The sequence below is a fragment of the Dama dama genome, chromosome 17 (assembly GCF_033118175.1).
Source record: "Dama dama isolate Ldn47 chromosome 17, ASM3311817v1, whole genome shotgun sequence".
NCBI classification, from domain to species: domain Eukaryota; kingdom Metazoa; phylum Chordata; class Mammalia; order Artiodactyla; family Cervidae; genus Dama; species Dama dama.
This window is the reverse complement of record NC_083697.1, coordinates 31,048,029-31,059,157: the sequence shown is the minus strand read 5'-3', so window position 1 is coordinate 31,059,157 and position 11,129 is coordinate 31,048,029. Positions and strand designations below refer to the sequence as shown.

General features: G+C 41.5%; 1 non-coding gene across 1 annotated transcript; it reads right to left on the bottom strand.

The window, feature by feature from the left end:
- Positions 1 to 6,015: 6,015 nt before the first annotated feature.
- On the bottom strand, positions 6,016 to 6,122 carry LOC133071983 (U6 spliceosomal RNA). The gene has a single exon (XR_009696596.1). It is a non-coding gene; the product is annotated as a U6 spliceosomal RNA (small nuclear RNA).
- Positions 6,123 to 11,129: the final 5,007 nt, after the last annotated feature.

Sequence of the window (11,129 nt, the reverse complement as noted above, 5' to 3'; positions counted from 1 at the left end):
GTGAAAAAGTTGGCTTAAAGCTCAACATTCAGAGAACTAAGATCATGGCATCCAGTCCCATCACTTCATGGCGAATAGATGGGGAAACAGTGGAAACAGTGGAAACAGTGGCTGACTTTATTTTTCTGGGCTCCAAAATCACTGCAGATGGTGATTGCAGCCATGAAATTAAAAGATGCTTACTCCTTTGAAGGAAAGTTATGACCAACCTAGACAGTATATTAAAAAGCAGAGACATTATTTTGCCAACAAAGGTCCGTCTAGTCAAGGCTATGGTTTTTCCAGTGGTCATGTATGGATGAGAGTTGGACTATAAAGAAAGCTGAGCGCTGAAGAATTGATGCTTTTGAACTGTGGTGTTGGAGAAGACTCTTGAGAGTCCCTTGGACTGCAAGGAGATCCAACCAGTCCATCCTAAAGGAGATCAGTCCTGGGTGTTCATTGGAAGGACTGATGTTGAAGCTGAAACTCCAATATTTTGGCCACCTGATGCGAAGAACTGACTCATTTGAAAAGACCCTGATACTGGGAAAGATTGAGGGCAGGAGGAGAACGGGACAACAGAGGATGAGATGGTTGGATGGCATCACCGACTCAATGGACATGAGTTTGGGTGGACTCCAGCAGTTGGTGATGGACAGGGAGGGCTGGTGTACTGCAGTTCATGGGGTCACAAAGAGTCGGACACGACTGAGCGACTGAACTGAACTGAACTGATTAAGTATCTATACTTAATATATAGGCACTTAATATATGGGTACTTGGTGCTATGTCAGCTTTACTAAATTGAAACTAGTTTCCAGAATTCTCTTGCATGTGTGTTTCAGGGTTAGACTTGTCCATGAGAGAAATTTGCATGGTATTTGGAAGACAAAAAAGAAGCACTACTATTTTTTTGTCTTAATGCTCTGAAATTTGGTGCAGGGTGCCAGGCACTGCGGCAGCCTGTGAATGTTGTCACAGATCTGGTGGCTTACCTTGGTAGCCAGGTGGGCTGCACCTGGGCCTGCAGCTTCTCCAGCTCCAGCTGGGTCATCTTCTGCAGCGACTCTGTTCCCTGGGTGAGTGCACATGTGGCTTCGTGTCAATGGCCTTGGCTTCCCCTGCAGAAAACCTGCGTCACTGAGGCTGGAGGTGATGAAAGACAGACAAGGGTTCCTGTTTATCCTCTCTCTCCCCTGCTTTCCTTCTTGCTGTTCTTCTCAACTACTGTTCCAGGTTACCTATTGCAGCTTCAGGCTCCACATCTGATGCAGACAATGAGTGCCTTTGTTATACATCACTCATCATAAGTTTGCTTCTCTGGGGCACTCACCACCAATACAGTCTGCATGTACCAAACGCTGGGCTGGGCTTTAGAGACAAAAATGGGGAGCCAGGGAAGTATTGACCTTCTTTTCAGAGTTTAAATTCTAGTTTATGATATTACTATCATAATACTAAAGGAGTTAGACATATTGTTTTTAATTTTCAATCAGGCTGAGGATTCTTAATGATATACTGTTATGCGTGCTAAATTATTTTAGTTGTGTCTGACTCTTTGTGACGCTATGGTCTGCAGCCCACCAGGTTCCTCTGCCCATGGGATTCTCCAGGCAAGGATACTGGAGTGGGTTGTCATACTCTCCTCCAGAAGGGCTTCCAGACCAATATACTATTACAGCATTTAAAAATTTTTCAAAGGTTTTCTTGTTATTTAATCACTGTCACAAGAGATATAGATGCAAAGAAGACTAAGAGAGGATTTAAGGCTTCCCTCAGGCTAAGCAGGGATTTCAGGCAATTCTTATCCAAAGATCATACAGTGTGTAAGTGGCAGATATTTAATCTTCAGATTCATATTCCAGCACTTGTTTAAATGTAATAGTCATGAAAATTTTTTAGTTGCATGGAGCAAATATTACTACCAGTTGTGTCTCTGCATGACCAAAATACTTATCAATCCAGAAAATTACAAATATAATAGCAGACTTGGCACCACGCAGAAAGCCACAGGGGATTTTTCAGCTTTTGAATAGTTACTTGATGCTCAGTAGATATGACCATAGAAATATGAACAAATAAAATGTCAGTCATCTGGGTGCCCTTTCTTTTGATGTTAAGCTTCACAGAATAGGTACCTACAGGTTTCCCTTTTAGATCATGCCTTCCCATGGAGTTGCAGGAGAGATGGGGAGGTTTGCACTGAATCCTGGAGGTGATTAACTCCAATATATCCACACAGGGGCAGAGCTAGAGCCCAGCCACCTCTACCAGTTATGCCACCGAGATGGAATTTGACAAAGAGTGATCATCACAATAGTGATTCTGTAACAGAAGGAAAAGAGGCAGGGCACAACTTTTGAAAGAATGACATAGCCCAAGGACACAACATAAACCAATTAGAATCAAATGGGACCAAGAGGGCAGACAACTCTAGACCCTTAATCCTCAATCAGCAAGTGAAATGACACACCCAGAGGCATCCTGACAGTACACTGTTAGAAGACCAAGGAGTGGGTAGTGGCCCAAATCCTGGAAATCTTCCAAAAACAGTTGGAATAATCCTCCCACTCATTGCAAGTGAAAAAATGAAGTTGCTCAGTCCTGTCCGACTCTTTGTAACCCCATGGACTGTAACCTACCAGGCTCCTCTGTCCATGGAATTTTCCAGGCAAAAATACTGGAATGAGTTGCCATTCCCTTCTCCAGAGTATCTTCCCGACCCAGGGATCAAACCTGGGTCTCCCACATTGCAGGCAGATGCTTTACCATCTGAGCCGCGGGGAAGCTCATTAGCATATGAAATTACCCAGTGTAAAAACTAATCACGCTGCACTCGCCCTCTGCGATGGCCCACATTCTGTCTATGGAGTGTGCTTCTCTCTGAATCTGAATAAAACCACTTCTTACCTCTCACTTTGCCTCTCACTGAATTCTTTCTGTGATGAGACATCAAGAACCTGAGATTCATTATGTCCTAAAACCAGGCACTGTGGGTTTTGGCTAGGTTTGAGTCCCAGCCACGTGGGTTCAATTCCTCCAGAGCCCTAACAACTGCTAAGTGGGTCAGGCCAGTAATCCAACCAGCAAGGTATTCTATCTCTCAAGAGCAGGGCCTTTGACCTCGGTGATGTAATTCTTTAAGAGTTGAGGCATATATCCATCATCTTTAACCTATTTTAAAATTTTTTATGATAAAATTAATATATGCTGATTTGTAAAATTAAACTCTGTAGAAATATGTGAAGAAAAAAAGAAGTCTCCTGTCCCTCACCTTCCCACCCCCTCTATCCTACTCACCTGAGTTCTGTTCTCAAAAAGTAACACATACATATTTAACAAATACCAATATTTATTGAATGCCTTTTAATTATTAATATCAGGCACTATTCTTGGTCTTGGAATTATGGCAATGAAAAACAATGACCAAAAATATCATTCATTTAGTTTAGGTCTTAGTCTGTTCAGTCTGCTGTGACAAATTACCATCAACTAGACATTTTAAATAACAAACATTTGTTTTTCACAGTTCTGGGGGCTGTGAAGTCCAAGTTCAAGGCACAGCAGATTCAGTATCTGGTGAAGGCTGACTTTGTGTCCTTCTAAAGTGAAGAGCACTAGGGAGATAGTTTCCTCTCTCATAAGCACACTAATCTTATTCATGAGGGCTCCACCCTCATGACCTAATCACTTCCCACATGTTCCATTCCTAATACCATCACATGGGTGTTAAGATTTCAATATATTAATCTGGGGGAATAGAAACATTCACTCCATGGCAGTTTACATTTAGCCCATGGTATTATGATATATACATGTGTTAGTTAAGGTACACCAATACTTGTGATACATAGATGCCAAATATTTAATAGCTCCAAATTAGAAAAATTTATTTCTTGCATGTGTAACATGATTGAACTGCAGTCACTCAGGCACTTAGGATGGTGGTGGCTCTACCACTTCTAAGACATACATTTCAAATTTGCAGAACAGTGGTCTTTCAGTTCACTTCAGTCGCTCAGTCGTGTCTGACTCTTTGAGACCCCATTGTCTGCAGCATGCCAGGCCTCCCCGTCCATCACCAACTCCCACAGTTTACTCAAACTCATGTCCATTGAGTCGGTGATGCCATCCAACCATCTCATCCTCTGTCACCCCCTTCTCCTCCCACCTTCAATCTTTCCCAGCATCAGGGTCTTTTCCAGTGAGTCAGTTATTTGCATCAAGTATTGGAGTTTCAGCTTCAACAGTTCCTTCCAATGAACACCCAGGACTGATCTCCTTTAGGATGGACTGATTGAATCTCCTTGCAGTCCAAGGGACTCTCAAGAGTCTTCTTCCAACACCACAGTTCAAAAGCATCAATTCTTCACTCAGCTTTCTTTATAGTCCAACTCTCATATCCATACATGATTACTGGACAAACCATAGCTATGACTAGATGGACCTTTGTTGGCAGAGTAATGTCTTTGTTTTTTAATATTCTCTTTTTCTTCCAAGGAGCAAATGTCTTTTAATTTCATGGCTGCAGTCACCATCTGCAGTGATTTTGGAGCCTCCCAAAATAAAGGCTGTCACTTTTTTCATGCTTCCCCATCTATTTGTCATGAAGTGATGGGACCAGATGCCATGATCTTTGCTGAATGTTTTCTGAATGTTGAGTTTTAAGCCAACTTTTTCACTCTCCTCTTTCGGTTTCATCAAGAGGCTCTTTAGTTCTTCTTCACTTTCTGCCATAAGGGTGGTGTCATCTGCGTATCTGAGGTTAATGATATTTCTCCTGGCAATCTTGATTCCAGCTTGTGCTTCATCCAGCCCAGCATTTCTCATGATGTACTCTGCATTTAAGTTAAATAAGTAGGTTGACAATATACAGCCTTGATGTACTCCTTTCCCGATTTGGAACTAGTCTGTTGTTCCATGTCCAGTTCTAACTGTTGCTTCTTGACCTGCATACACATTTCTCAGGAGGCAGATAAGGTGGTCTGCTATTCACATCTCTTAAAGAATTTTACAAAGTTTGTTTTGATCCACATAGTCAAAGGCTTTGGCATAGTCAATAAAGCAGAAATATATGTTTCTCTGGAACTCTCTTGCTTTTTTGATGATCCAGCAGATGTTGGCAATTTGATCTCTGGCTCCTCTGCCTTTTCTGAATCCAGCTTGCACATCTGGAAGTTCGTGGTTCACTTATTGTTGAAGCCTGGCTTGGAGAACTTTAAGTATTACTTTGCTAGTTATGTGAGTGCAATTGTCCAGTAGTTTGAACATTCTTTGGCATTGCCTTTCTTTGGGATTGGAATGAAAACTGACCTTTTCCAGTCCTGTGGCTACTGCTGAGTTTTCCAAATTTGCTGGTGTATTGGGCACAGCACGTTCACAGCATCATCTTTTAGGATTTGAAATAGCTCAACTGGAATTCCATCACCTCCGCTAGCTTTGTTTGTAGTGATGCTTCCTAAGGCCCATTTGGCTTCACATTCCAGGATGTCTGGCTCTAGGTGAGTGATCACACCATCGTGATTATCTGGGTTGTGAAGATCTTTTTTTGGTATAGTTCTTCTGTGTGTTCTTGCCACCTCTTCTTAATATCTTCTGCTTCTGTTAGGTCCATACCATTTCTGTCCTTTATTGTGCCCATCTTTGCCTGAAATGTTGCCTTGGTATCTCTAATTTTCTTGAAGTGTTCTCTAGTCTTCCTGAATCTATTGTTTTCCTCTATTTCTTTGCGTTGATCGCTGAGGAAGGCTTTCTTATCTCTCCTTGCTATTCTTTGGAACTCTGCAATCACATGGGTATATCTTTCCTTTTCTCCTTTGCCTTTCGCCTCTTTCCTTTTCATAGCTATATGTAAGGCCTCTTCAGACAACCATTTTGCCTTTTTGCACTTATTTTTCTTGGTGATGGTTTTGACGTATAATGTCATCTTGGTGATGTCCTTCTGTATAATGTCACAAAACCTCCATTCACAGTTCTTCAAGCACTCTGTCTATCATATCTAATCCCTTGAATCTATTTCTCATTTCTTTTTTTTTTAATATGGAACACTTCACGAATTTGCATGTCATCCTTGCACAGGGGCCATGCTAATCTTCTCTGGATCGTTCCAATTTCAGTATATGTGCTGCCGAAGTGAGCACTATTTCTCATTTCCACTGTATGATTGTAAAGGATTTGATTAAGGTCATACCTGAATGGTCTAGTGGTTTTCCCTACTTTCTTCAGTTTAAATCTGAATTTGGCAATAAGGAGTTTATGATCTATGCCACAGTCAGCTCCCCGTCTTATTTTTGCAGACTGTATAGAGCTTCTCCATCTTTGGCTGCAAAGAATATAATCAAGCTGATTTCGGTGTTGGCCATCTGGTGATGTCCATATGTAGAGTCTTCTCTTGTGTTTTTGGAAGAGGGTGTTTGCTATGACCAGTGCGTTCTCTTGGCAGAACTCTATTAGCCTTTGCCTTGCTTCATTCTGTACTCTGAGGCCAAATTTGCCTGTTACTCCAGGTGTTTCTTGACTTCCTACTTTTGCATTCCAGCCCCCTATAATGAAAAGGACATCATTTTGGGGTGTTAGTTCTAGAAGGTCTTGTAGGTTTTCATAGAACCATTCAACTTCAGCTTCTTCAGCATTATTGGTAGGGATATAGACTTGGATTACTGTGATATTGGATGGTTTGCCTTGGAAACGAACAGAGATCATTCCGTCATTTTTGAGATTGCACCCAAGTACTGCATTGGGCTCTTTGGTTGACTATGATGGATACTCCATTTCTTCTAAGAGATTCTTGCTTATAGTAGTAGATAAAATGGTCATCTGAGTTAATTTTACCCATTCCAGTCCATTTTAGTTTGCTGATTCCTAAAATGTCAATGGTCACTCTTGCCATTTCCTGTTTGACCACTTCCAATTTGCCTTGATTCATGGATCTAACATTCCATGCTCCTATGCAGTATTGCTCTTTACAGATTAGACTTTACTTCCATCACCAGTCACATCCACATCTGGGTGTTGTTTTTGCTTTGGGTCCATCTTTTCATTCTTTCTGGATTTATTTCTCCACTGATCTCCAGTAGCATATTGGGTGCCAATCGACCTGGGGAGTTCTTCGTTCAGTATCCTTTTTGCTTTTTCATACTCTTCATGGGGTTCTGAAGGCAAGAATACTGAAGTGGTTTGCCATTTCCTTCTCCAGTGGACCACGTTTTGTCAGAACTCTCCACCATGACCCATCTGTCTTGGGTGGCCCTACATGGCATGGCTCATAGTTTCACTGAGTTAGACAAGGCTGTGGTCCAAGTAATCAGATTGGTTAGTTTTCTGTGATTGTGGTTTTCAGTCTGTCTGCCCTCTGATGGAGAAGGATAAGAGGTTTATGGAAGCTTCCTGATGGGAGACAATGATTGAGGGGGAAACTGGGTCTTATTCTGATGGGTGGGGCCATGCTCAATAAATCTTTAATCCAATTTTCTGTTGATGGAAGGGGCTGTGTTCCCTCCCTGTTATTTGACTTGAGGCCAAACTATAGTGGTGGTAATGAAGATAATGGCGACCTCCTTCAAAAGGTCCCATGCACACACGGCTACCCTCAGTGCCCCCAACCCTGCAACAGGCCACTGCCAACCCACATCTCTGCCAGAGACTCCTGGACGCTCATGGGCAAGTCTGGGTCAGTCTCTTGTGGGGTCACTGCTCCTTTTTCCTGGGTCCTGGGGCACACAAGGTTTTGTTTGTGCCCTCCAAGAGACTGTTTCCCCAGTCCTGTGTAAGTTCTGGTGGCTCTGTGGTGGGGTTAATGGCAACCTCCTCCAAGAGGGCTTATGCCAAACCCAGGTCTACTGCACATAGAGCCCCTGCCCCTGCAGCAGTCCACTGCTGACACTTATCTCCTCAGGAGACACTCAAACACAGTTCTGTCTCATTCTCTGTGTGGTTTCTGGGTACTGGTGTGCACAGGTACATTTGAGCCCTCTGTGCATCTCTGGCAGGTATGGTCTTTAGCCAGGTCAATTGGTTAGGGTCATGGAGGAGACAATGAGGAAAGATTTTTATGGGCTTTGTTTGGGAGTAGAGCATTTTTACACCTCTGTTCACATTTCACTGGATAGAACTATATGACCTCACTACACCATTCACTACTTGGGTGACCTTGGGAAACTTATTTAACATCTCTGTGCCTCAGGTTCCTCATGCATAAAATACAGATAATGAGTACCTGTTCCTAGGGCTGTTTATTAATTAAATTGTATAAAACATGGAAAGCCTTTTGAACAGCTCCAGGAAAAAGATGGGAATAAACATTTTAGTGAGAATTTAGTTGTTCCTGCTCAATAGGTCTAACCTTTTCCCTGTACAGAAACAGGATTCAATTTAACTACTCTTCTGAAACATATTTAAAATTTAATGTATTCCAAATATTATTTCATGTTAGAATTATAAATCTACTTACCATTTTAACAGCTATTCAGTATTTCCCCCCATTCTCTGTGGACATAGAACAGGAAAAGGTCCAATCCCAAGGAAAGAGAATGCCAAAGCATCTTCAAACTACGGTATAATCGTGCTCTTTTCACATGCTAGCAAGGTCATGCTCAAAATCTTTCAAGCTTGGATTCAGCAGTATGTAAACAGAAACCTTCCAGATGTACAATCTGGGTTTAGAAAAGGCAGAGGAGCCAGAGATCAAATTGCCAACAAATGTTGGATCAAGGAGAAAAAAGGGAATTCCAGAAAAACATCTACTTCTGCTTTGTTGCTTATGCCAAAGACTTTGACTGTGTGGATCACAACAAACTGTGGAAAATTCTTCAAGAGATGGGAGTTCCAAACCACCTTACCTGCCTCCTGAGAAATCTGTACACAGGTCAAGAAGCAACACTTAGAGCTGGACATGGAACAACAGACTGGTTCCAAATCAGGAAGGGATTACATCAAGGCTGTATATTGTCACCCTGCTTATTTAACTTATATGCAGAGTACATCCAGCAAAATGCCAGGTTGGATGAAGCACAAGCTGGAATTAAAATTTCAGGGAGAAATATCAATAATCTCAGATACACAAATGACACCACCCTTATGGCAGAAACTGAAGAGAAACTAAAGAGTCTCTTATAAAGGCTAAAGAGAAGAGTGAAAAAAATGGCTTAAAACATTAAAAACAAACAAACAAACAAACAAACAAAGATCATGGCATCTGGTCCCATTGTTTCATGGCAAATAGATGGGGGAAAAGTGGAAAAATGACAGATTTTATTTTCTTGGGCTCCAAAATCACTGCAAACAGAGACCACAGCCATGAAATTAAAAGATGCTTGCTCCTTGGAAGGAAAGCTATGGCAAACCTAGACAGCATATTAAAAAGCAGAGATATCACTTTGCTGACAAATGTCCGTGTAGTCAAAGCTATGTTTTTTTCCAGTAGTCATGCATAGATGTGAGAATTTGACCATAAAGAGGGTTGAGTGCTGAAGAAGACTCTTAAGAGTCTCTTGGACTGAAAGGAGATCAAACTAGTCAATCCTAAAGGAAATCAATGTTGAATAGTCACTGGAAGGACTGATGCTGAAGCTCCAATACTTTGGTCATGTGATGTAAAAAGTAGACTCATTGGAAAAGACCCTGATACTGGGAAAAACTGAAGCTAAAAGGAGAAGGGAGTAGCAGAGGATGAAATGGTTAGATACCCTCACGAATTCAATGGATATGAATTTGAGCAAACTCCAAGAGATAGTGGAGGACAGAGGAACCTGGCATGTTGCAGTCCATGAAGTCAAAAAGAGTGGACATGACTTAGCAACAGAAAAACAACAACAACAATTCTACAGGCATATATAATATATTTAACTCTTTGATGAATATTTTTGCTTACCAACTGTGCACATCCGTGCTGTGTGCCATAAATGCTTGGCAGTGAAATTCCTACCTTGTTCTGTCGCACTCCATGTATGTTAACACATTCAGCTATCAGATGCAGGGAACTCACTCTAGGACAATTTAGAAGACTTCTTTTTGGTTCAGGAGATCCTACCAGAGGAAGAAACATAGGACCTGCCTGCCAGCCTTTCATGTTTCCTTGCCCTATTCTTTGTGGTAGTGGAGCCTGGATGCTGTTACCCATGTAAAAGGAAAGGTTTAATGTGGCATCCTTTGGGCTTTTACCAGAACATGTTGTTGAACACCAAGCCTTTCAAGATGGTCCTCCTGAGCATCCTTAGAATCCTAAGGATTGTGGAATCTTCTCATGGTTTTGAATTGTAAGTTCATTCTTATCATTATTACATTGTGTATTATAAGCCAAAATATTTTAGCTGTTTTAAATGTTAAATTTGTTTTAAAAAGATATAAAATATTTTTCTCTTTTTTATATAATAATGATTAAATTTATGAGAAAATAATATTAACAATAGCTCTCTTTTATTTCTGATTCCTATAATTGTTGAGTAGGTTTTTTCCTCGGTTTTGGCAGCAAAGATTTGAAGGGACAGACAGTGTTACAGCTCAAACAGGCAGAATTTTATTAAGCAGGCAGGAATAGTACAACCCCAAGACATGAGAGTGGGCAGACTCTGTAGGAGTGGCCTTGACCCGTCTTGACTTTTGTGTTTATACTTCTTGTCTCCTCTTCCTGGAGCCTGATTGTATGTGCTAGCTACATCACTCAGTCATGTCTGACTCTTTGCCACTCTATGGACTGTAGCCTGTCAGGCTTCTCTGTCCATGAGATTCTCCAGGCAAGACTACTGGAGTATTGCCATTTCCTCCTCCAGGGATCTTCCTGACCCAGAGATTGAACCTGTGTCTCCTGTGTCTCTTGCATTGACAGGAAGATTCTTTACCATTAGTGCCACGTGGGAAGCATTGTTTTTCTGCCCTATGTAAAATAAGGCTTGTACCCCCTACCAATCAGGAAAGGAGCATATTTGGGTATGTTTTTTCCTCTGGAGGTTCCCATTCCTGTCCTGGGATTTTCTTCCTTTGTCTCTTTTCTCAATCTTTTCCCTTTCTTTGTCTGCCTTCTAGGCCCTACTTTCTCTATAATTGTGGATTCCTTTTTCCTATCCTAACTAAAGGGGGTGACAGAGGGTGAGATGGTTAGATAGCAAAATCAACTCAATGGATGTGAGTATGAGCAAACTCTGGGAGATAGT